Below are 27,701 nucleotides of genomic sequence, written 5' to 3' on the forward strand. Positions count from 1 at the left end.
TACACAGTATGTAGTCAGAGTATGGAATAGTCTTCCTGATAACGTAGTGCAAGCTGAATCCTTGGGTTCCTTTAAATCAGAGCTAGATAAGATTTTAACAACTCTGAGCTATTAGTTAAGCTCTCCCCAAGCGAGCTCGATGGGCCGAATGGCCTCCTCTCGTTTGTGTACTTCTTATGTTCTTAATTAGCAATGGTGAAGCTCATTATTTTAGAAGGTGAGGAGGCTTAGGGTTAGGTTGTAGTGCAGTGGCTTGGAAGTGTCAGGATTCCATGAGGGGAAACTGGGACTGAGCACATGGATTAATATGGTAAAGTGGATGGTAATAATCCAGCTGTGTGAAGAGAGATGATTTAACATGAAAGCAATAATAAATGTGCCCTTTACCTGATTGGGCTGCCATGTGTCCCCATGCACACACACCACTGTAGACAATATTTACTAAATGGGTGATAAATATGCACAGCTGGATACAGAGTAGTGAGTCACTCAGCAGTAATACATGGTTGAAGGTTCAAATCTAATTCTCAAAGTTCCATTTTTAAATATCAAGTATCTTTCCACTAGAAAATCCATACGAGAAAGGTTGTCAAACGTATACCACACTAGCACAGTGGTACAAAGGATAAAGGTGTCATGGCCAACATGTGGTGGTTGAAGGTTCACATCGTACAATGCAAGTTCTTTCTCAAACATGCCTTAAAAGCCCCTTACCCCAGAACAGGTATATGTGAAAGTTTGCCAAAATCAAACACTCTGTGTTACAGTTGGCAAAATGTGAAGCACTTAAGCTGAAAGCCACATGGCCAAATTTGCTAATAAATTTGCTGATTAGTGTTTTTCTCCGCCAGGGAGGCTGCTGGGATTGCTGTACTGTTCACGCCGGACGGGTTGTGTTGTGTGCCTGTTGAAGCGGTTGATTTGATTTGAATTATCTGTAAAGTATATTTGAGCGTTTGTGTGCCAGCACGGTTACGTGGGTGGTTGTTGTTGTTTTCATTTTTTACTCTTATTTTTACGTGTGTGCTTGTCTGTCCTTGTGAGTGTTACCGACAGCTGCGGGCGCGAGTGGCGTTTCTGTTTGCGTCCTTCGCATCAAACACCCGCGGGTAATATTATCGAACATCGGTAACATTAACTCTAAAAGGTCAGTTGCTCCGGAGCTTTGCTCGGTCGCCGGTCGGGGCCGGGAGGACATTTTCCACTTTTTTTCCCGCTCCGGCAGTAGCCTGCTTTGAGAGGGTTTTTGTGGTTTTTTGGCCTCCCTAGAGCAACTTCGCTTTAGTTTAAGCTAAACGTGGTTCAGCAGGAAGTTAATCTCGGGTAAGTAATTGTAAATTTGGTTATTTTAAAAGTTAAATTTAAAGGTTGTTATCGCTGACGCTGCCGGATAATTTATAATAAAGTACCGATTTAATGCAAGTGTTAATTTAGTGTTTTAGTGTACTCGGCACTTTGTTTTAACTATACGTTAATTAGATCAACTAAAAGTTTATATATTCTCTATTAATATACTGGGCTGGGAGTAAAGGACGGGAACATAGTGAGTTAGGTAATTATGGGGCCAGCTCAGTGTTGTGTTTGCAAGATGTTTGCCCTTCTGGATGCTTGCGTCCAGTCGGACTTCGTCTGCGAGCGATGTGGGTTAGTTGACTCACTCATGGTCCAGGTTCGTGACCTAGAGGAGCGGCTGGCTCTCATCCAGCATAGCAATGAGTTAAAGGAGAGAGTTAATACTAGGGATGAGCGAGTACAGCATTATCTGTATCTGTATCCGTATCTGTTAACCATATGAATGATCTGTATCTGTATCTGTACTCGGAATGGGCGGGGCCTAACCCGGAAGTGGGCGGGGTTTGACCTGGAAGTGGGTCGGGTTGTCTTTAAATGGGCGGGGCTTTAACCGGTATGTTATTTTAAGCATGCAATTGATATGGGTTGATCAGAAATTGTTATATTTATTGCTGATTAGAAAACTATTTACATGACAGCATCAGCATTGAGCTTCAGATCAGTGGTTTTGATCACGATAACAAACGAACTATATACAGAACAAGTTTTGCAACAATGAATACAACACATGCGGTTGCAATTATGAAGTAAAATGTAATGAACAAGAGTTTTCATCTCAACATAACTTTCTTTAACTTTTAATTTTTTTATGATCAGTGTGATTTCTTTTTTTTTTGGTTCTTTTTTATTTTTTTTATTTCCACACCAGGTATGTGTGAGTGTGTGTGAGTGAGTGAGTAAGAGAGAGACAGAGAGAGAGAGAAAGAGAGGGGGGGGGAGTGTGTGTGTGTGTGTTTGTGTGTGTAGCTTAATTTGTAATATTAATTATACCACAACTACCTTTATATTTTTTTATAAAATACAGCAAGAAAGTGTCAGACACTCAGTGCGTGAAGTAAAAAAAAAATGGTTAGAGCCAGCTGACGGTTTAAAAAAGAAAAAAAAAACTCCGACAGGCAGAGACGCGAGTCGCATTCTACAAACAAACCTGAAGCTGAAGAAACCCTAAACGTTAACGGAAAAAAACCCGCGATCCTGAGTGACTGAGGGAGCGACAGAGAGAGAGAGAGCGCTATTCTCTTCTCTTCTCAGTGTTCTGTGTGTGAGTGAGCAGAGCGGGACACAGCAACACAATAAATCTGTATGTGTGTAGGGGAGGGGCGCTGTGACTAGTCTATCACAGAACGCAGACACAGTCAGCTACCCAATGAGAATTTTTATTCAATCCGAGCACAGATATTAACTTGTATTACTCGTATGATACTCGTACTCGTCAAAAGTGCTTTATCCGTACCGGATACTCGTTTCAGCCGAGTATCCGGCTCAACTCTAGTTAATACGCCTTCTAGGGAGACTATGTGTACGTCACAAGCGGGGAGGGGGGAGAATGATGAACAGGTAGGTCGAGAGAGCTGGGTGAACGTAGGTCGTAGAGGTAGAAAAGGACGTACACAGTTCACAGAGGCGGCATCACCTGAAGTAACGGTTTCTAACCGCTTTCAGGTGCTTCCAGCTTTAGAGCCGGAAGAGACTGGGGAGGCAGGTGGGCCCTTGGGCACCAAGGAGCCACCTAACCCTAGTAGGAGGGAGGTTGTGGTAGTTGGGGATTCAATTATAAGAGGTGTAGATAGTTATGTGTGCACCCATGATAGAGGGTCCCGTACGGTGTCTTGCCTGCCTGGTGCCCAGGTAGGGGACCTTCCAGATCGAGTGGACAGGCTTTTGGCCCCAGCCGGGGTGGATCCAGTGGTCGTGGTGCATGTTGGCACCAATGACATAGGAAAGGGCAGAAGGGCTGTTCTGCAAGATAAATTTATAGAAGTCGCGGATAAGCTTAGAAGCAGAACATCCACGGTGGTATTCTCTGGAATACTTCCCGTGCCACGTGCAAGTCAGGCAAAATTAGCTGAGATAAGGGGATTAAATGCGTGGCTAAAATGGTGGTGTAGGAAAGAGGGGTTCAGGTTTATGGGGCACTGGAAGACCTTCTGGAACAGGTGGGACCTGTTCAAGCCGGACGGGTTGCATCTGAACCATAGGGGAACCAGTGTATTGGGGAGGCGTATGTGCAGAATAGTTGAGGAATGTTTAAACTAGGGACTGGGGGGGCAGGGAGGTCAGTTAAGAATTTATGTGGGGAGAGACGGAAAGCCCAAATAAAAATTAAAAGTAGACACTGTAAAAGGCCTACCATTAGTGGTCTGTATTTGAATGCTAGGAGTATTAGAAACAAAATTAATGACTTAGAGGCTTTAATTTCTTCAGACAATTACGACATTATAGGAATAACTGAAACATGGATGAGTGACAATGATGGTGATGAATATAATATGGATGGTTATACGTTGTTCCGTAGAGACCGGATAGGCAAGAAGGGAGGTGGTGTTGCAGTATACGTAAAAGAAAACTTGCAGGCAAGGGATCTCACTGATAAAAATAAAAATTCAGAAGCTGTATGGATCAAACTTGATGCTAAAGATTCAAATGGCCTAATTGTCGGGGTTTGTTATAGGGCACCTAATGTAGCTGTAGAGGAAAGCAGAATATTATATGATGATATCAGGATTATGAGTAATAAAAATGATGTGGTGGTTATGGGTGATTTTAATTTACCTGGGATACAGTGGGACACAGTCTCTGGCTCTTCTGTAAATGAACTTGAGATGGTGGAATTAGTACAGGATTGTTTTTTTACTCAGTTTGTTAATACTCCTACCAGGGGAGAAGCCCTTCTTGATCTCGTTTTTTGTAATAACCAGGATAGGATTGGAAAATTAGAGGTTTTAGACCCATTGTACGGTAGTGATCATAACATGGTTAAATTCGAGGTTAATTTTAGTGTCCAAAGAGCAAAGTCTAAATTAAAAGTATACAATGTTAGGAAGGCTAACTTTAATGGTATGAGACGGAAATTAGAAACTGTAAACTGGACAGAGTTAAATAGCAAAACAGTAGAAGAGGCATGGGAATTTTTCAAAAGCACATTGTTGCAAGTGCAAGAGGACTTCATACCTGTTTCCAGCAAAACTAAATCTAGGAAACGACAACCAAGGTGGTTTACTAAGGAAATTAAGAATAAAGTCAGGAGGAAAAGGGCTCTGTTCCACAACTGGAAAATAACTAATGATTTCAAAATCAAGCAGGAGTATCTAAGTCTACAGGCAGAGTTAAAAAATGACATTAGGCTATCAAAGAGGGATGTAGAAAGAAAAATTGCATTGGAGGCTAAGCATGACAGTAAAGGTTTCTTCCAATATTTTAACTCCAAGAGAGCACTAAAAGCTGAAATCACTAATTTGCAGGATAGTAAGGGCCTTATAATTGATAAAGAAATTGATATGGTAAATGAGTTTAATGATTATTTTTCAAGGGTGTTCACAATAGAGAACACAAGTAACTTACCACCAATTAATACGAATACAGCATCGTCTATGACCAATATATGTATAACTGAGGTTGATGTGATACTAAGCCTAGCTAAACTCAAAATAAATAAATCGCAGGGGCCTGATGGCATCTTACCTTTAGTCTTGAAAGAGATGAGGGATATTATTAGCCAACCTTTGACTTTAATATTCCAGAAATCGTTATCTGCGGGTGTGGTACCATCAGATTGGAAGCATGCTAATATAACACCCATATTCAAAAAAGGGGATAGAAGTAATCCGGCAAACTATAGGCCAATCAGTTTAACTAGCATTACTGGAAAAATAATGGAAGCTATAATTCAAGTGAAAATGGTAGATTACCTAGATGCAAATAACATTATAAAGGATAGCCAACATGGATTTAGGAGAGGTAGATCCTGCTTAACGAATCTGCTTGAGTTCTTTGAGGAAGCTACAAGTGAAATTGATCACAAAAAGGCCTATGATGTGATTTACTTAGATTTCCAGAAAGCCTTTGATGTTGTCCCCCACAAACGGCTCTTGTTAAAGCTTAAAGCTGCAGGAATTTTAGGAACTGTGGCAGCTTGGATCAAAAACTGGCTAACTGATAGGAAGCAGCGAGTAGTTATTAGAGGCACTATGTCACAGTGGGCCTCCGTTTATAGTGGGGTACCGCAGGGTTCAATTTTAGCACCACTATTGTTCCTAATTTACATTAATGATATTGACACGAATACATACAGTAAACTGGTTAAATTTGCAGACGACACTAAGGTGGGCGGGGTAGCAGATACTAATCTAGCAGCAGAGAGGCTCCAACGGGATCTGGATTTAATTAGCGAATGGGCTGATACTTGGCAGATGAAATTTAACACAGATAAATGTAAGGTAATCCATGCAGGGAGCAGAAATATACAGTACAGATATTTTATGGGTTCCACTGAAATAAAGGTAGCTGATTACGAGAAAGATCTCGGTATGTATGTTGATGCTTCCATGTCCCACTCTCGCCAGTGTGGGGAAGCAATAAAAAAGGCGAACAGAATGTTGGGTTATATCTCTAGATGTGTGGAGTTTAAGTCAAGGGAGGTGATGTTACACTTATATAATTCCTTGGTAAGACCCCACCTAGAATACTGTGTGCAGGTTTGGTCACCATACCTCAAGAAGGACATTGCTGCCTTAGAAAAGGTGCAACGAAGAGCTACGAGAATGATTCCTGGTCTTAGAGGAATGTCTTATGAGGAGAGGTTAGCAGAACTGAATCTGTTTAGCCTTGAGCAAAGGAGACTAAGGGGGGATATGATTCAGGTCTATAAGATTCTAACGGGTCTGGATGCTGTTCAGCCAAATGACTATTTCAATATTAGTCTAAATACTAGAACTCGTGGCCATAAGTGGAAATTAGCGGGAGAACATTTTAAAACAAATTTGAGGAAGCACTTCTTTACACAGCGTGTAGTCAGAGTATGGAATAGTCTTCCTGCTATTGTAGTGGAAGCTAAAACCATGGGTTCCTTTAAATCAGAGCTAGATAAGATTTTAACAACTCTGAGCTATTAGTTAAGTTCTCCCCAAACGAGCTTGATGGGCCGAATGGCCTCCTCTCGTTTGTAAATTTCTTATGTTCTTATGTTCTTAAAAATTCTCTCTCATACATTCTTTAATATTCAAAGTCTATATACTCCCACTAGAAAACTACACGAGAAAGGCTGCCAAAGTCAGCTTCTCATGTGACCGAGTGGATTAGGGGCTAGCCCCTTAGTTTGCTCAGCTTCAGTCATACCTGGAGACACACAATATACTGGATAAAATTCAGTCAGGCTTCCACCCAGGACACACCACTGAAACTGCAGTGACTGACTAAAGTAGGCAATGACAACAATAGCAACTGATGCTGACAATGTGACTGTGCTAAAGCTTTTGGACCTTAGAACAGCTTTTGACACAGTTGACCATTTTGCTCTATTACGAAAGCTTAAATTTGATGTTTAACAACACATTCCACACAACTCAACATCCTTTTTGACTAATCCAAATCAATATATTCAAGTGTTGCCATTAGGTAACATAATGAGAAAACATAATGTTATCACTCCTACGTCAACAACACCCAAGACCTGGATAACCAAAAACTTATCATTAAATATTTAGAAAACCAAGATTCTGTTGTTTGGAGGCAGGTTTGTGGATAGGAATGCTATAATCTCTGCAGTCCACTCCAAGCGGCTGAACTTTATCCTCAGCAGGTGGGCACCATCTGAGCTGGAGTCCTGGTTCAGTCCCATGGAAGGGTGACATTGTGAATGAAACCTACAAACTGCAACATGGTGGGTGTAGATTTCAATTTGCCACCCTACACAGGCCGGCGTGGAAAAGTGACTCATTGATGGACTTTGACTTGACCTTAATTATACTTTGGTTTTAGCGAGCAAACTCACTCACTCTTTAAAAAAAATGAAATAGTCAAAAGTCTTGTATTTAGTTTGGTTACTTATGGTTAAGGCTAAGTAGTGTGTGTGTTCTTGCAGGCGTGCATGTGCATGCGTGTGCATGACGAGCCTGAGATCTGTGAAGCAGCGTGCGCTCACATAGCCCTGCTCGGGAAGTGTCCGGCCTGGGGCCAGGTCCATATCAGGGGCCGAGCAGAACTGACAGACTCAGGTCATGTCTTTCCACTCTCCCCACCTCCGCTGGGGGGGCGGGGGTGAGGGGCAGGGGGATTGACTGGAGGCTCAGTGCATTGATTCGCTCTTAGTAATGGAAAAACTGAGCCCAACACACCCCCTCAGACATACACACACACACACACACACACACACACACACACAACAAACACGATCCTCCCAGAATACATAAACACAGCCTCTCATTTATGAAGGTTTGTTATTTTATAATGTGCAATGATGACGGTGACTCATCTGTAATATATACATAAAAAGTTTTCAAACTCAAACCCAGGACTTATTCAATAAAATATCATAATCATAAGATAGTTAGTCATAATTATGTCATTATGTTTAAAAATGTCTAAATATCAACAGAAGCAAACTGCACATTTGTTTATTTAGCAAACACTTTTGTTTAAAGAGACATATGATGCAGATGATACATAAAGAAATTAATTCCAACTTGAAATTACACAGCAGACTGTAAATCATTAATACACAAAATTGCTTTACATCAAAAACAAGCTCTGCAGTAAGTCTTCCTATTACTGCTGTTGTTTTTTCTGCTTTGGGAAATATGGGTCCATAATGGTAACTAATTTAGTTTTAGTGAGGTAGTGAAATAAATAATAACAATTGTTATTCTGGAATTTATCTTAATATTTGAACTTTAATTGGTTAATAAAATATTCAGCTGTGTAAGCCACTCAGTATGAAATGTTTTACTGCATAATTATTACATTTTGTTTGTTTCATTGCCTATTGTTCACAAGCACAGGAAATGCATGAGACTCGCACGGCTTTCTGGGCCTGTGGTTGTGAGTGTGTGCAGGACTTCCTGCTGAAGAAACCTTGGGATGGTCACATGACCCACACTCTGTGAGGAGCTGTAATGTTTTTTTGTTTTTTTAAAATATTCCCTCCTCCACCCCCCTCTGCGGAGGACTACTTTATTTGTATTTATTTATTTTATTATTTATTTATTTATTTTATATTTTTATTTACTTCCTCAAAAGGGGGGGGGGGAAACAAAGGAGAAGAAGGGGGGAAGAGAGAGAGGGAGAGAGAGGAAAAGAAAAAAAAAAAGGGAGAAAAGAAAAAAACAAAACAGATAATCTGCTTCCATGTCTGCTGAAAAGAGAAAGACAACATACAACATCTGTACTAATCACAACGACCATCAAACGTTAAATGTTGTTGAACAGCACACACAACCAGCATTACAACACATGCCCAGAAGCAACAGCCGATCAAGACAGTGTGTGTCCGTGAGCACGTGTCCGAGAGCACCTGTGTGCACACCTGTGTGTGTCAGCGCGCTGGTATTCCTAATGTTTCTCCATGTAAATGTCTAGTAGTGTGTGTGGGGAGCCACAGGACCCAGGACATGAAACCGACATGGAGGAGACCCGGGCCCCAGACATCCAGAGGCCCCGCAGGGCACGGGAAACCCAGGAGGACCACCGCAAGGACAATTGCAGCCCCCACCCAGAAAAGGGCAGAGGGGCCCTCCGGAGGGGGGCCATCTGGCAGCCACATCGCAGGAGCCCCAGGGGGCCGTGGTGGCGAGCATGCAGGCTCGGTCGGCGGCCGGCCACACCAGAGCAGACCGGACCCCGGACCCAGAGGTCCAAGGACCCCCCCACCCCCCAGCCGGGACCCGACAGAGTCGGAAGGACCAGGCCCCGACAGGCAACCGCCGAGAGTGAGCCAGCACACACCAGAGCATCCAGCCCCGGACATCGAGAACCACCAACGCATCGGCAGCCGGGGGCCTCTTCCACCAGCAGGGAGTGTGGCGGGGGGCAATAGAGCCTGAGATGTTATTTCAGGTGGAGTCTAAGACCCAACCTGACACATGTGTATAGACAAACAGGCATACAAATACACAAGCATACGTTCCCACCCTCATGCACACATAAACAAATATTCACCCATTCGCCCAACATGAAGACTCACTCTTTTTGTTTTCAGTAATATCAGCATGTCCATTCGGGTTGAGCAGCCAGCTGGTCTTGGACCCCCAGAGGTTTTTTTCTCCCTACTTGGAAATTTTGGGTTGTCATCTGTTGTCATCTGGCTTTTTTCCTTTAATTTCTCTGTCATTCTTTTCCCCTGTTTTTGCATTATTCTCTCTTAATGATGTAAGACTGTATCACAACACACCCATGTAAAGCAGTTTGAGGCAACTCTGTTGTGAAAGGCGCTATATAAAAATTAATTGAATTGAACCTAGGAAGATATTTATTTTTAACAGAACCACATGCCCCAAACAAAAAATGGGAAGAACATTCTGTCTCTTTAAGTCCTGCCTAATGCATTCAAATAGGGGAGTGCAATTTTTGTACCTTCAGTCAAAAATGGGTTAAAATATTTCCAAATACACAAAGCCTTCTGGGGACCATTTGAAGGGGAAGGAATGAGAGGTCTGAGGTTCTTGCTTCAAACTGCTGCAGAGGCACCAAACCTGCCAATGGTCTTGGTATCGGAATCAAGATAGATAGTTCAGGCTTAGTAAAGAGAATCAGAATATAATCTGCATTGAGAGTAATCTTATGTTGTCTGTCTGCTACAGTTAGGCTTTGTAAATCAGGATTTGTTCTCACTGCTTCAGCAAACAGCTCTATAGCTAATGCAAAAAAGTAGAGTTGAGAGAAGGCAACTTTGTCTTGTAACTCTCCGAATGTGGAAGCTGGGGGACCGCAAGCCTACACGTTATTAGAATAGTGACCCTAAATAAAACTTGTTTGATCTTCACTTGAAAGAAGAAGAAGTAACCCTTCCAAATGTGTATCTTGGACAGGAGTTTCAGATCTCCAATCACTGGCTGAAATTATCTGCACCCGTGGAATTTTTCCAGAAGATGCACCATTTCTCCCAGAAAATTGTTACAATTACAAATGTTTTGGTATACACATGTTTATTTCCTTTATGTGCATTGGAACAACACAAAAAAAGCAGAAGAAAAAAGCCAAATTTGACATAATTTCATACAGAATTCAAAAACTGGGCCAGACGAAATTATTGGCACCCTCAACTTAATATTTGGTTGCATGCCCTTTGGAAAAAATAACTGAAATCAATCGCTTCCTATAACCATCAACAAGCTTGTTACACCTTTCAACTGGAATTTTCAACCACTCTTCTATTGCAAACTGCTCAAGGTCTCTCAGATTTGAAAGTTGCCTTCTCCCAACAGCAATTTTGAGGTCTCTCCATAAGTTTTCAATCAGATTTAGATCTGGACTCATCGCTGGCCACTTCAGAAGTCTCCAGCGCTTTGTCTTCAACCATTTGTAGGTGCTTTTAGAGGTATGTTTGGGGTCATTGTTCTTTTCTTTGTAGGCCTCATTCCGTTTTCTCTAAACAGTAGAATGATGAGCTTTACCAAAAAGCTCTAACTTGGTCTCATCTGTCCACAAGACGTTCTCCCAGAAGGATTTTGGCTTCCTTAAGTACATTTTGGCAAACTCCAGTCTGACTTTTTTATGTTTCTGTGTCAGCTGTGGGGTCCTCCTGGATCACCTGCCATAGCATTTCATTTCGTTCAGATGAAGTAGGATAGGTCGAGCTGACACTGTTGCACCCTGAATCTGCAGAACAGGTTGAATTTGTTTAGAAGTTGATTGGGGTTGTTTATCCACCATTCAGACTATCCTTTGTTACAGTCTTTTATCAATTTTTCTCTTCCGTCCACGTCCAGAGAGATTAGCTACAGTGCCATGTGTTGTGAACTTCTTGATTATGTTGCGCACAGCGGATAAAGGAACATGAAGATCTCTGGAGATGGACTTGTAGCCTTGAGATTGTTGATATTTTTCCACAATTTTTTTCTCAAGTCCTCAGACAATTCTCTGCTCTTCTTTCTGTTCTCCATGCTTAGTGTGGCATACACAGAGGCGCATCTTGTCAGCAGGCAGGGCAGGCAGCTGCTTGGGGCCCCCAAGCCACTAGATGGCGAACGAGAGCTGGTTTCATATTTTAAAGTCCATTAACTTGTTGAAAATGGTAACTTGTGAAATAAAAAAAGTTTACTGTTCACAATTTTTTGGTAATGTCAGATTATTTATTAAAATGATGACAAAAACTGGTTAGAGGGGGGGGGGGCCAGTGAATTTTTGCTTGGGGCCCCAACAGACCCTAGGATCACCTCTAGGCATACACAAACACACAACAGAAAAGTTGAGTCAACTTTTTTCCATTTTAACTGGCTTCAGCTGTGATTACATTACCAGCACCTGTTTCTTGCCACAGGTGAATTCAAACGAGCATCATATGCTTGAAATAAAATGATTTACCCACAATATTGAAAAGGTGCTAATAATTTTGTCCGGCCCATTTTTGGAGTTCTGTGTGAAATTATGTCAAATTTGACTTTTTCCTCAGTTTTTTTTGTGTTGATCCAATGCACATAAAGGAAATAAACATGTGTATACCAAAAAGCATTTCTAATTGCAACAATTTTCTGGAAGAAATGGTGCATTTTCTGGAAAAATTCCAGGGGTGCCGATAATTTCGGCCTTGACTGTACATTTAATTGAGATATAGGTCTACAGGAGGCACAGTCCTCAGGCTGTTTGCCCTTCAAGATCAAAGAGATATTTGCCTCCCTCAAATATGTAGGAAGAGTATTTCTGGTAAGGAGTCCATACCACGATATCCCCAAACACTCTAACAAATTCACTATCGAACCTGTCAGGTCTTACTGCCTTCCCAGACTGCAATCCTTTAATAGACTTGAACACCTCTTTTATAGATAAGGGAGCATTAAGAGCAGATTTCTGATTCTCTGACAAGACTGGGAAAAAGAGACCCAACTCAGCTTCATTGTTCAGAATTTTAGGAAGCTATGTCTCAAAAACCTGTGTCAGGTAGCTTCCATCAGCACCCTCAGGTATTCCAATTATGCCTTCTGTTCCCCAGGTCCTGAATCTGCTGGGCCAGATCAAGCACTTGAACTTTCCAAAGTACACAATTTACCCTCAACAGGGTCATGATATCCTCCAGCGCTGATATTCTAGCTCTGCTTCCATAATTCACTTGTCATCATTATTAAGGTTGTCACAGTGCTCTTGTTAAAGTCACAATAGTGGTCCCAGCTTTTCCCTCAATAATATCAGAGATATAAGCCGTGATTTCGGCAACTTACTTGCAAAGTGCCAGCACAATCATGTTAGCTCCCCTTGTAGCATTGTTAACTTCATTGCTAGGGTCTTCAGAGTAAAAGTAAATATGGAGACTCATTAATAGCTGTGAATGTGTGAGAGCTTGTAAAAAAAAGTGTGTATTGTGGGGTAAAACCTAAATAGCGAAATAGCACACCCGCTCAACTAGGCTCAACCTTCCTTCAAGCCACCATCTTGAAAGCCGCCATTTGAAGACTTTTGATAGAAGTGGTCCCATTTGAAAACACAATGAAATTCAGACTTTTAAATTATTTATTCAACACAACAGAAATGCAACTTTTATTGGGGGAAAAAATAAGCTCTTTCTTCCATTTAACATCTGGTATTGCATCTTTTGTCAGATATTCTCTTGAAGCCCTTTAATTTTTTTTTGCATTGACCAAGAGAATTTTTTTCCCGTTCCTCTACTGTATGCAGGATCTCTTTAATGTGTGATGTTGGAGGGGTTTCTTGCATGATCCACCACGAGTACCCCCACAACATTTCAATTGGATTAATTTGATTTGGCCATTCCATAACACTCAATTTTATTGTTTTGAGCCACTCCTTTGTAGATTTGTTTATATGTCTTTGTGGTCATTGTTATGTTAAAAGACTCAATTATGGTTCAGCATTAACATTTTGATGGAGAGACTCACATTCTCATCAAACACTTTCTGGTATGATTTTGCGTTTATTGTAAAGAGAATGATGACAAGTTGGCCAGGCCCTGAGGCAGCAAAGGAGTGGATGAATAAAATTGAATCACACAGGTGAGTTTTTCTTAATACTCTTGTAGTCTCTAGCAGAGATGGGGGACTCGAGTCACATGACTTGACTCGAGTCAGACTCGAGTCACAATTTTCAGGACTTGAGACTTGCTTGATTGAAGTAAGAAAATGACTTGACTTGACTTTGACTTGAGAGTAAGTGACTTGAGACTTGACTTGACTTAAAGTGGAAGACTCGACAATGACTAGAACTTTTAAATATAATTCGTTTAATAAAATAAAATTATTTAATAAAATAATTATGACTCAGCAGCACCATAATTGGCGCCTGCGCCCTTAACGCTGCACAACTCTTAACGTTACCAAGAAGAAGAAGAACGCTGTACAACTCAAACCGCGCCAAACATGGCAGACAATAGTCGAGCTCCTCATATAGTCACGTTTGGCTATAAGGACTTTGAACTAGACCGTACTAACAAAAAAAGCTTTGCCAGATGCAGAGAATGCAACGCGAGAGTATCAGACACGACAACCACAACATCAAATTTCATCCGGCACTTCAAAAACCACAAGGAAAGGTAAGAAAGTCGAATTCTTTATAGTCAATTTAATAAAACGATTACTAATTAATTAAATTAATCTTTTCTGTTTGTCATAATTTGGCCTTGGTTGCATGTTTTTTTTTTTTTTATCAGAAATGTGATGATCATCTCATAAATAAAACGCTATAACGTTACCAGTGGCGTAGCCACATTTTAATGTTGAGTGCAACTTGAAATGAAAGGGCTTCTCGATATTACATGTAAACTATAATGTCTATATTAAATGTGCGCATTTTCAAGCGTTTGTATGGACTGACTGCGTGTGGTTAGTTGAATGGCAGCTCGTGTAACGTTATACTGCATGAAAATCTAAGATGAAAGCGTCGGTGCAATCACTTCTCCTTCAATAACTCGTTCAAAACTTTTTGGTCATACAGACAAGAATAATTTCATCGTTCGAAACGTTACGTTAAGTGTCTATAATTTTTTTGTGTACACTCACAATAACAACAAAATGTTGTGTGCTGTATAATGAATGAAACCAGTTCAAATAGAAAACAAATATATCAGATTATATATTATGTATGAAACGTGTATATTGCGCGTCCACCGCAGAGATGACGATTAAGCTTCATAACTTCATCACTGGGCTATATTAACATACATTATATTTATATTCTGCTGAAATGAAAAAGATCCGTTCATTTTAATTAACGAGATTCATCACTAACGTTAGATTAAAAAGAGTGGATAAATCCCCTACTGTGCCTTATAATGGACAGCATAAGTATTAAAGCATCATATATAAAACATACTAGATAAATCTTCAGTCACAATACTTTAATTTATAAGGTTCATAACCTGTATAAATACTTAAGTCTTACATTCTGTCAGTACATTTAAGTATTTCCATTTTTGTGTGTGTAAACATGAAAATCTGTAACTGCTGGAACCTAACTTAAAGCACATACATAGGCAAGAGATCATCACTTAAAATTAATTTTGCTTTAATGTTTACTGTTTTCCCTGATTGGTTTGGTATTTTTTTTATCCTTGCAGATATGATGAATATCTTAAATCCAAGATACACTGCAGCGACCCACAGCAGCCATCCATGTCGCAGTTCATTGTGCCCCAGACGGGGTGCCATACATATCCATTATATAGAGAGAAATCCTGAAATGTTTTCCTCAAAAAAACAATTTCTTAATGATCGAGGAAAGAAAGACATGAACATCTTGGATGAGAAGGGGGTGAGTACATTATCTACATTATCTAGTACATTGTTGTTGTCAAAGTAAACTAATCCTTTCAGATTGAATTGCATTATACATTTTAGACTGGATTTCTTAGTTTTAAACATTTTGTGTAAGCAACACAATTTTATTTTCAGATATTAATGTAGCACAAATATGCATATAATTTAAATATAGCAATGCAAATAAGATACATAATGTATGTATATAATTTCATCTTTTCTGTAAAAATTTTTCTGTGCAAAAATAAACATGTATCGAAAATTTAACCTCTGTTTGTTTTAGTACTGCAACTTGACTTGACTTGGCTTGAAACTTATCAGGACTCGACTTGACTTGCTTAGGGTGAACCCTTGACTTGACTTGCTTGATTTGTCTTAACTGTGACTTGAGACTTGACTCGAGACTTGATGGTTAACACTTGAAACTTGCTTGGACTTGATCATATGCGACTTGTCCCCATCTCTGGTCTCTAGTCCCCACGGCTCTCACTTCTCTTTTGATTTTTTTTTCCCCCAAAAACAAGCATCTGCTAATTGACCAAGTCAACCACTATTTAAAACCTCATTCACTCTAATATAAAGATAAATTTATAATATCTAATTATAACTTGTGTAAAATAAATCCTTTTCAATTCCATTCTTACACTAGCAACATGCTTTACAGGTGATATAGATTTATTTCTCAATTGTTATGTTCTATTTGTTTATTTTTTCTTTGCAAATATGATGTGTAGTTGTACTTTTTGAGAAAAACCTTCTCCATTTGTAGATTATTTTACAAACAGTGGTGGGTATGTCTTCACATAGTTTGGAAATGGCTTTAATTTGCTCTTCCCAGATTCAAAAGCACTAACAACTTTCCTTTTGAGGACCTCAGGCAGCTCTTTCAATCTTGACATTATGGTACCACGTACTTCAATGGCTATGACCAAACTGAGGCCTTAGAGAGAATAAGTTATACAATGGATGGAGCTTAGCGGGTGATGATGCAATATATGGGGGGGGGAGGTGGGCTTATATGGTGTTCCTTCATAATGATTCACAGGTCCACTTCCACACCATTCATGAACACCAGGTGCAAAATAGTTTACGGTTTTATTAGTTTCAATGGTGTCACAGCATTCTTAATAAGAAAAGCACGTAGTGTTTCACCCCCAACTCACTCACACAACATTCTTATAGCAAATAGCTTCAATAGTTTTAAGCAATAAGATTTTTTGCCATATTTGTTAATAGTCTTTTTAAAATATGTTTTAATGAATAAAAGCTTTAGCGGGACGAATTTAAACATCCCAGGCCTCCTGTAAAGGATCGTCAGACCGCTGTACCATGCTCTACAGTTTGAAAGAAGATGAAAACACTTACACACTCTTTGTTAGTGCCAACAAGTTTTAAGGGAGAATTTATACACTTTAACTTTGCACCGCCCTTGAGGAGGACTCCAGCAGAAATGACAGAATCAGAAGTGGGGCTCTCATGTAATCAATAGAGTCTGGCTGCAGATCCACTGAGACTCACGTCCACTGAGACGCAGGAAGTGACATCACGTCCACTGACATACAGGAAGTGACATCACTAATCCACTGAGACGCAGCCATAGATATCTTCTATGATACATCCTACTTTTAGTTAATTTAAAAATGGTTCGCAGTTATCACTTGTTTGTATGCATATACAGTCATTCCTTGCCACTTCGCGCTTCAACTTTCGCGGCTTCACTCCATCGTGGTTTTTTGTCTATTGATTAAAAAGTTGATTGAGACAATGAAAATGATACATCGCTACGCATCGGAAGCATCTTTGCTCTTCGTAATTAGATGTATAATAATAACAATTATAACGTCTAATATTTTTCTAATATTTTGGGTAATACGAGTGTAATTTTCATGACCTACCTGTCTGATCCTCTTGTGTGCCACGCCCCCTTATTAACCACATATGCAACCCTGATTGTGACCAGTTGTTTTCTGTCAATTTGATTCTGTTTCTGTCAGTGTCTATAACCCCAGGTCTGTCGTTGACGTTTTGATGTTACATGTTCCTGTCCCGCATTTGGAGTGATTCCAAATAAACCCTTCAATCCTGACTCCTCGTGTCCCCGTTCCTGCTTCCCTGTCCAGCAGTCATAAACTATTGGTGACTAAAGGATGTTATTCCATGTCTAGAGGACTCTAATAATGTTAAAAAACCGTATTTAGAAGGTCGTAAACAGGTTTCCAATGCTCTAACTATGAAAATATTCAATTTCTAAAGAATCCTATTTCGCGGATTTCGCCTATTGCGGGTTATTTTTAGAACGTAACTCCCGCGATTAACGAGGGACCACTGTATTACTAAATCATAGATTATTTTAAAAATAGTTTGTGCTTAGCACATTTGAATTATACATTTATAAAAGTAGTTTGTACTTATAATTAAGAATTGCATAACTTATAATTTGATAAGTACACAATTTTATTAAATTTTATCACCTGTAGTCCTGATTGTGACTGTCAATGGTGACCAGATTTTTTCCCTCCTCAGAGTATTATATTGAAGCCTTAAAGACTGCAGAATTATGCTTCTCGCAGAGCTTTACTCCATACTTCTGTTATTTGAAGATAAAGTACGTCCTACATAAATAAATCACTATACATAGATAATTTGGCAAACATTTTATTTGTAGTGTATTGATATATAAATTTGAACAAACGTGCAAAAAAAAAAGTATATGGAACAGAATAAAAATACAAATTTTTCCTTATGTAAACATGGCATGAATTTTAAGACCCATCCTATCAACGCAATTGGAGAGTAAGGTTTCCATGTCCTCCTTATTATTAAAAATAAACATGAATGGGTCATTCCTGTTGTCACTTTGACCCTCCAGGACCTCCCTTAGTGCTTCCCGCTGATCCTCAGCCTCCATCTGGAGAACAGCAGGTTCGGTCACCTCTCTACGGAAGAGGGAGTGATTCTTGCGAATCCAGCACACGGCACTGCAGAGGTCCCTCATGATGCGCGACTCCTATATGATATTGGAAGTGAATATCAGGGATCGAATAAGTTAATCAGGTGCAGCTGGTAATCAACAGGAAACCACCTAAGAAAAATGAGACACACACACACCACTATTACACTTTGTAGAGCAGTCAGTTACAGCTTGCCCACCAGGTCTGAGAACAGCAGGAGTGCTCACCCTCGAGAGAGGTTCCAAGTTTGCTTTCAGCAGGTGTGAAGCTTCCTCAGTCCATGTCTGAGTAGTACAAGTACACATCATTTACACTACCAAGACATAATGTTTCAATATCTCAATGGTGTTAATAACCATATATGCAAAACCTCTCCATTAGCTGAATGCACTACCACTGATGAATTAATGGAATATTTCCTTAAAAAACCTCCCTGCTGAGCTTTACCCAGTGTTCTGGATTCCTTACATCATTTAGACACGATGCAGTTATTGTGTGTTTAGTAATGTTAATTATAGCAGTTTGCTGCCACCTGTCGACCGGTTGTGGTAGTGCCAACCTACGTGTCAGTTTATTACATCGAGAACAAGTCCAGCCCCCTTGAGTTCAAAGGGCACCGGAAACTCCTCCTTTTGAGTTCAGTTTTAGCAAGGCGCGCAAAGGTAGCAGATCTTTCTCTTCAGACCCTGTCTACAAAAATAGCCTGTAAGTAGAATTGTTAGTTGTTTGTGTATGACTAAGTATTGTATATGTTATCTAGTCCTGACGTACTGTTGTTTGAATTGTATTACAGTTTTTTACCACTTGCATCGCGCTCATAAATCTGCTATAAGGATAAAGCGTCCAGGCTCGTTCATTTCATGGAAGACTGAGTATTTCGTCGCTGACTTCCTTAAGATTTATTGGTTAAACTATCTGTGGAGCTTCTATACACGGAGTACATAGTTGTGAAAACAGAATACCCGGTATTCTATATCTGACAGAAACCTCCTTCACTGCAAAGAAAGGGCACTTGATTCTGCATCTGAATGCATCTCAATGTAAAACACGATGCTTTCCATACATACTTTTCCAGACCACTGTTCATCAGAGTTAGGCACCACCATTTCCTTATCCTTTGCATGTTAGACTGAATATAAAAAGACAAAAACCATGCATTCAGAATGTTAGAATGGGCACCTTTTTCTCGTATAGATAACTATGCAACATTCTACAGCGTCACAAAGAATATCTTCTTAATGACGTACTTACAGCAGTAAAGTGGAATGGTTCCCCCAAGGCCATGCAGAGTGCATACTGACAAAAGGGAGGGGAGGGGGGTAAAAACATCAATTGAAAGTATATCACAAGTGTTACACCCGACAATTCAAGGTGGTCCTTCTTACCATCAACATGAACACACCACAGTCCACAGATCCAATCTGTTTTGGAACACCCTGCAAAATACAATGCATGATACTAAGGACAGTTGTTTCCAATAGAAATGTAGCAATAGAAAATGCTGAAATCCACTTTACCATGTTTTTCAGTAGCTTCCAGTCTCCTGTGGCAATTTGGTTTGGCAGTTTGTTACAATTAGAAATTTGGAATTGTCAGCGGCATTATGACTACAGCTTATCATGCAAGCAAGATTAAAACTTTATGCAAGAATTAATGGACACACGGAACACCTTCTGTCACATGTATATGCATACACACACACACACAGTCCTGGTCTGCAATCACAGAAAAATGTTCCACACTGACTTAACAATGGTAGTACACCAAGTTTCTCTGGTATTGTGTCGGTCCAATTATTCACTGTTTATGAATGGCATGAACCAATGTGGAACATTTAGTATCAATATGGCAAAGGAAGCGAAATACTGATGCGCAAATGCGCAGGAACTTTGCAGTTGAACAACCTGTATAAATCGACATAACCCATGATGGTTTGTCGAGTCAAAAAAGCGAATGAATCGCTGCTTGGGATTCATCCCAAGCAGCGATTCATTTATTGTGTGATTCATTTATTATGAATTCTGTTGAAGGAATTTAATAAATGAATACATCGTCAGTTTGACTGACTTTTATACAACACAACTTACAAAAAGTTGCGGGTCGGTCTTAAAGATCAAATTAACACTATTATGAGAACATTTCTACTTCATTCACCAGAGTTTAGGAAAATCTACTTAGGTTAATATGATTTTACAAACCAAAAATTTCTACAGATGACATACCTTGGAATGAAATTCCGGTCTTTGCGTGTGAATGTAAATGCTCCTGGGCTCGCAGTAAGGTTGTCGGTTTAAACATCGTTACTGGGCATATTAAAGGGCAATGGAAACTATTGCAACAGTTAGCACATCTTGCTAACTGAGGCACGGCATTCCTTCGCCAAATTGACCTGTGCATCTGTTGGTCAAAATGAAAAACAAAACACTGTGAGAACGATTGTGTATGCATTTATGGGCTTTTGAAGGAGTGTGATTACTTGAATACAATTCAGCAACACGGCGATTTCAGTCAGGCTAACTTACATTTACTGTATATATGCATTTGAGTGGCATGAAAACACCATTCAACTGATTAGAGTAATCCGCACATGAAAATAAGTTAAACTATTAAGTAAAAGTAGCAACAACCTAAGCACGGACTGTGTTTTATAGCAGCTAAACAATAGCTAACAAAAAAACCATTCCAACAGTTCTAAACATAATGAACAAAAACCATTCCACTTCTAAACATAGCAAACAAAGAAGTTCCCATCCTTTCTGAAGAACTAATAACTGAACATATTTAAACAACTAAAACTGTACTTACCGTTCTACTTTCCTTCGCCAATGTCTTGCTAAACAAAGGACGCGTTGCTACCGCTCGTGAGTAAAGTATCCACCAAACATTATGCGTGACGTCATTTATGCGCTCAGTGGACTTCCTGCGTCTCAGTGGACGTGAGCCTCAGTGGATGTCTGCAGCCAGACCCTTCTCCATGTAATGCCTGTTTGAAATGACAGGAAAGCAACAACAGAAGGACACCAGCAGCTGCTTGGACAGGTTAGCCTTCCTCAGCATCCTTAAGAACTAGAGTTGCTTCTGTGCCTTCTTTACCATAGTGGTCATGTTAATTAGAGGTCGACCGATATGGGTTTTTCCATAGCCGATGCCGATGACGATATTTAGGAGTCAGGGTCAGCTGATGGCCGATATATGCTGCCGATATTTTTTGGCCGAAAATTGGACGTTTTCCCCTCTATTTGCATGATAAAATATCACATTAATAATAACAAACGATACACAAAATTTCTCAACTTAGCATTTATTGAATACTGACTTGTGTAAATTTAAATATAAACTTAAATAACAAAAACACAATACAACTTATAAACAACTTAAACTTATAAACAATAAAGATAGCAGCATCAGAATCTCTTTAGCAGCAAACTCATTCTTCAGCTCCCAAGCTCACCAGTCTGCTGCAGATATTGCACCTGGCTTTTCCTGGTGTTGGCTTTGTGAAATGCTGCCATACAGGATTAGATTTTTCTTCAGCCATCAGACAGCAATTACTAAAACAGAAGAATAAATGCAAGGTTAGAATTTTTATTATAGTTCCTTCATCTTCAATTCATTCTACAATTCCAGTATTCCATGCACATTAAAACAATTACACTCTAATACATTTTGAAGAAAAAAAAAAACACTAAGTGCATCATGGTATGATGAGTAGTGTACACTAACATGTTGTTTCTGTTGTTAGCAGACAGATAGCTTAAAGCCAAATTCACAATCAGAATCTAGTGATCCCGGAAAATAAAATAACTGTCGTATTGCACAACCTTGTATGCAAGGACAACATAAGCCCCTAGTGATTGTGACGTTGTCTACGTATAAGCCCGTATAAAGGATAGACATGTTTAATGAGGAAACTTACTGCGCAAAGTCATGCACTTTTTATCTAGACGTCTGACAAATTGTTTGAATCTCCGGTCTCAAATGAAAAAAATTTGCACAGAAGGACCATTGTCAGCATCAGCTCAAGTAAATGGTAACCACGCTTTCGAACAAACACTTTTCTCCGCCATGCATTGTTCTTAGCAGCTCTGTGTCTCCGAGGACGGCGCTGTCTGTGATCAGGGCAGAGTAACGCAACTCTCACACACGCTGCAGTATTTGAGAGCTGCCTGCTCCGCCCCACACACTCACAGACAGAGTGAAACTCTCCGACACAAGAAAAAAAACATAACTGATAACATCGGGCTGATATGGTAATAATTAAAATGTTAACAATTAAAATGATTTTTAACGATTAAAAAACGTCTGTGAGCCCACCAATAAGCGCACAAAACGAACTCCATTAGAATCAATGATCCTTAATGTTACCTGTAAGCTACAGTTGGTTGAAGGCTCATTATCATTACCCCAGTTCCCAATAGCGTAATTCGCGTTTTCTTTTAAAGCAACATTTCATAGCAAACTACTTAAATAAACAGGTCATTGAAAGATCAGAATTTAAGCCTTACCGTTTTATCCCAGGACTCTTCCAAAACTTCTGGCTGTGGTCCTGCACAAGGCAGCATGGGTCACGTGTTCCACAACAACAATAACACTGGGCTGCCCGCAGACGTGCCTGTCTGAAAATCGGCGTAGTGCACTCAGATATCGGCCGATGCCGATACATTAAAAAATGCTAAATATCGGCCCGATATATCGGCCGGCCGATATATCGGTCGACCTCTAATGTTAATGTAGCACTCTTGTTAAATGGACCAGTGGGAAAGCTACACTCACAAAGATACTAGGTCTTAGAGTTGTCATACAACCAAATCTGAGACTTAGATTTTTTTTATTTTTATTTTTTTGTAACTAACTTTATTTTGTAAAGCACCTCATTATACTGCACAACAATATGAAACAGAACATATACACTCACCTAAAGGATTATTAGGAACACCTGTTCAATTTCTCATTAATGCAATTATCTAATCAACCAATCACATGGCAGTTGCTTCAATGCATGTAGGGGTGTGGTCCTGGTCAAGACAATCTCCTGAACTCCAAACTGAATGTCAGAATGGGAAAGAAAGATGATTTAAGCAATTTTGAGCGTGGCATGGTTGTTGGTGCCAGACGGACCGGTCTGAGTATTTCACAATCTGCTCAGTTACTGGGATTTTCACGCACAACTATTTCTAGGGTTTACAAAGAATGGTGTGCAAAGGGAACAACATCCAGTATGCGGCAGTCCTGTGGGCGAAAATGCCTTGTTGATGCTAGAGGTCAGAGGAGAATGGGCCGACTGATTCAAGCTGATAGAACTTTGACTGAAATAACCACTCGTTACAACCGAGGTATGCAGCAAAGCATTTGTGAAGCCACAACACGCACAACCTTGAGGCGGATGGGCTACAACAGCAGAAGACCCCACCGGGTACCACTCATCTCCACTACAAATAGGAAAAAGAGGCTACAATTTGCACGAGCTCACCAAAATTGGACAGTTGAAGACTGGAAAAATGTTGAAGACTGGAAAACAGAATGAGAACATGGATCCATCATGCTGTAGGATCATACATGCACATGTCACAGGGCCTAAATTCCAGGTGGCCTGAGACAAGGCCGAGCCTGGTACGAGAGACACCAAAGGGGGGTTACACACATAAACACACACACACAGATAACAAGGGAGGCCAGCACTCCAACTTTTATTGCCCAAAGATTTAGGGACCCACAGACAAGCAGAGTGGACCTAATGGACAGAGGTCCCTTGACTTGGCACACAACCCCCTCAACATACACTCTGCCTTACATATCACTCACCCAACAGACGAACACCCTAAAGGAAATTTCATTTAAGTTCGGCTTTTGTATACCCTGTATATTGATTTACTCATGACTACTAGTCTCAATATACAGATAGGTTATGTTTGTATGTGTCCTTAGACAATCTTAGTGTTTTGTGTGCCACCCTTATAACCATGTTCACGGAGTATCACCTATTTTACCCCTTTGCACTTGAACACATATAAATTTAAATAAATAGATAGGTATAGCTACCATTGTATATATGTTCTCATGGTATACCAGAAGAATCTGGAAAATTAGTGTAACCAATGTGTCCTAACTTTTAGAGAGTCTTCTTTGTTAAAACCCCCCCTTCTCTTCCAACATTCCTTTGTGGCCCTTATCTAATCTTGGTGGACCGTTACCAAGTTTCTATGTTCTAACATACTATATTAAAAAGAACTGAATTAAGGTGTACATTATCCATTTTGGAGAAGATGAATTGGCATAAGCCACACCAAACAAAATATGTTGTTTCCAGATGTGCAACTTATATTGATATTACCACAAACTAACGGCCACGCCTATCTATGGATAAGATGTGCTGTTTGGAATATGAATATTTGATGTAATGTCTGCACAAAGTGTAACATCTGTTGAGGTGCAACCCAAAACACCTGTATCCCATACTGATGTGAATGAGTCACATAGATAAAATAATTAATTGTTTAATCAATTAATGCAGATGGTATGAGGTATGTACCTGTGAAGCTGGTATGGCATATTTGGTGTCAAACTGATGGAAAATCACTCCTGATTCCAAATCTGGTCAGTGATTACCATAAAAGTGGATGTATCAAAAGTTATAACAGCTTAATGAAAATCATCAGTAAAGGGAGAATCAGTCGGGCCATAAATCCCAAAAGGACTGATACAGACCCCTTCCGAAAGCCCGCCAAATGGATGGCCAGCCATTGGGCCAGGAGTCGAATTCCTGGTCATCCCTATTCATGAACTTTAGACCATAAAAATCTAGCACCTCAGAACAAAGGTGCGCAGAGAATAATCGCCAGCCCGAAGAAGAACATCAGCCGGGGCAAACAGATCATCAAGCGCAGAAAAGACCATCAGCCCGGGAGACGAGAAGCCCACAAGAAACCCTCCGGTGAAGGCCACAGCTGAACAGAGAACAGCACCCAAGACAAAGCTTCACCAGGAGAGAGAATCCAAAGGGGCTCCACTCCGCTGCTCCAAACGCCGTGCCTTCCTGAGTGCCATCGGCTCAGCAGCTCTGCCATCAACTGCCAAGACCCTCCCCCCCCCCACTCTTCAACCAAGTAAACCAATTTCCTTTCATCCTAACAACTTAAGCTGTTCTGTTAACCTGCTATAAGACTTTAGGGTCGTGTTTCCACAAACTGTGCTTGCTTTGCAGAACAGTATTTCCCATTTAAGGTTACTCATTTAAAATTTAAATTACTCATTGCATTTTCATAATTACATTGTTTGTTTTATTCCGTTATTTCGTGTTTGTTGTTTGTGTTAGGTGTAATGTCTGTCTTATGTTAGTTGTAGTGTTAGCTACAGTAGGAATAAATGCATGTCTTTTACACAACTTTAGCCTCCGTCATTGAGTGTTCCACAATAAGTTCCTGCCTTTGTGCGATCTTGCTACACGCTCTGAACCTCAAACTCGCCTGAAACATCGCGAGACTCTCTCTCATCGGCCGTGAGGGGGGCTTCGCTACCAATTGTTTACATTACCTGGTGACGCAGCTCGGTGGACGAGCCTTCTAACCCAGGTTATTAAGTGATACTGGTAATTAGTGAATCCCATTTAAGTCTCACATTAACAGACTCACAGGGATACCGCAATCGAGTTTGGAGGAGCCGACCATTCGGCATAACAATTGGTTAATAATCAGCATTATATAATAATTAATTAAACTTTAATTAATTCAAACATATTGGTGGAGATATTAAAATTTACCTGAGCTAATAATTCCTACAATGCCTTGTTACCACTGTGCAGGCTAGTGGTGGTGGTGTAATGGTGTGGGGGATGTTTTCTTGGCACACTTTAGGCCCCTTAGTGCCAATTGGGCATCGTTTAAATGCCACGGCCTACCGGAGCATTGTTTCTGACCATGTCCATCCCTTTATGACAACCATGTACCCATCCTCTGATGGCTACTTCCAGCAGGATAATGCACCATGTCACAAAGCTCGAATCATTTCAAATTGGTTTCTTGAACATGACAATGAGTTCACTGTACTAAAATGGCCCCCACAGTCACCAGATCTCAACCCAATAGAGCATCTTTGGGATGTGGTGGAAAGGGAGCTTCGTGCCCTGGATGTGCATCCCACAAATCTCCATCAACTGCAAGATGCTATCCTATCAATATGGGCCAACATTTCTAAAGAATGCTTTCAGCACCTTGTTCAATCAATGCCACGTAGAATTAAGGCAGTTCTGAAGGCGAAAGGGGGTCAAACACCGTATTAGTATGGTGTTCCTAATAATCCTTTAGGTGAGTGTATACATTAATGTAATTTGAATGTATGTGTGTGTAAATGAAATTGTCCTTGTGCGCACGTTCACGCAAGTTCTTTTCTGTGTAGAAATACAAGCTTACCTGCTGTCCACATGCGAGGGCTTGGAGGTTCAGGCTGATGCTGAAAAAACCATACGGCAGCTGGCCAGGCTACCATAGGCTTGGTGTCCTGCATGCGGGGTTTCCTGGGACAGGCTCGCCATCTTGTCTAATTAGAAATCTTCTATTCCGTACAAAAAAAAACAATCTATACAAAAGATGTAATGTGTTACATCATAAAAAAATATATGAGATCTTAATTCAGTTTTGCTATAGCATCTAATTCGTATACGGGTATAGTACAAAACAATGTTGAAAAGATAACTACATCCTAATTTGCAGCAAACTACGGAAGAGGATTAGGGCCACCATGAAAATATTATTTGAATTTTGACTTTTTTCTCAGAATTCTGACTTTAATCTCAGAATTCTGAGTTTAGAAAAAAAAAGTCAGAATTCTGAGATTAAAGTTAGAATTCTGAGATTAAAGTCAGAATTCTGAGGAAAAAAGTCAAAATTCTGACATTAAAGTCAGAATTCAAATAATATTTTCATGGTGGCCCTAATCCTCTTCCATAGCAAACGGACCCAGCATACGACAGCCCGCGTAATCAGCCCAACCAGACAGTGTACAGAAACAACCATGCAGTAATACACCCATATCAAGAATATAAAATGCATGAGAACACACATTAATCAAAGTATGTTGACTAGCTGTCAAATATTAATAGCCTTTAACCATTTCAATAAGGTATTTTTTCCTTATGAATTTAAACGAACATTTGCAACACAGATGCAAATGCAACATCAGATTACATCATATTATAACAATTAAATATGAGCACACTGCTCTCATTTAAAGAAAATACATTTTAGAAATGAATAATCGCTTCCACTGGTTTTTTATTTTTTTGTGAGCATTTACGATCTCACATGCAACATACTGTAGCAATTCGGAGGGTTGGGGGCGGAGTTTCCCAGAATGCTTTGGGGTGTAGAAGGGAGAATTGTGTTTAGAATGTGTTAGTTCTGTGTTATTTTGGTACAAGGGGGGTGTTTAGTTATAACAGGGATATTTAGGTTGAACATTTACGGGAATGGTTTAGGAAATAGTTGTTATT

At 40.0% G+C, this 27,701-nt stretch overlaps 2 long non-coding RNA genes across 7 annotated transcripts in view; one reads left to right on the forward strand and one right to left on the reverse strand.

Annotated features, from left to right (window-relative positions):
- The first annotated feature begins 13,547 nt into the window (after positions 1-13,547).
- The window catches only part of LOC140588858 (uncharacterized), a 35,205-nt gene continuing 21,051 nt past the window's right edge, over positions 13,548-27,701 (forward strand). The window contains exons 1-2 of the long non-coding RNA XR_011990073.1: positions 13,548-14,044; positions 15,068-15,261. This is a non-coding gene — a long non-coding RNA (uncharacterized lncRNA). The remainder of the gene's footprint in view (positions 14,045-15,067; positions 15,262-27,701) is intronic.
- Positions 17,906-22,915, reverse strand: LOC140588857 (uncharacterized). 6 transcript variants are annotated; one of them, XR_011990072.1, is made up of 9 exons: positions 22,723-22,904; positions 21,669-21,768; positions 21,023-21,200; positions 20,440-20,614; positions 19,603-19,653; positions 19,469-19,513; positions 19,285-19,346; positions 18,445-18,501; positions 17,906-18,273 (listed from the first exon to the last, which is right to left on the reverse strand). It is a non-coding gene; the product is annotated as an uncharacterized lncRNA (long non-coding RNA). The 6 variants fall into 6 exon arrangements; XR_011990069.1 differs by having other exon boundaries at positions 18,781-19,346; positions 21,023-21,768; positions 22,723-22,911; XR_011990071.1 differs by having other exon boundaries at positions 18,375-18,501; positions 21,023-21,768; positions 22,723-22,905.

The sequence above is a fragment of the Paramormyrops kingsleyae genome, chromosome 4 (genome assembly GCF_048594095.1).
Source record: "Paramormyrops kingsleyae isolate MSU_618 chromosome 4, PKINGS_0.4, whole genome shotgun sequence".
Classification (NCBI taxonomy): domain Eukaryota; kingdom Metazoa; phylum Chordata; class Actinopteri; order Osteoglossiformes; family Mormyridae; genus Paramormyrops; species Paramormyrops kingsleyae.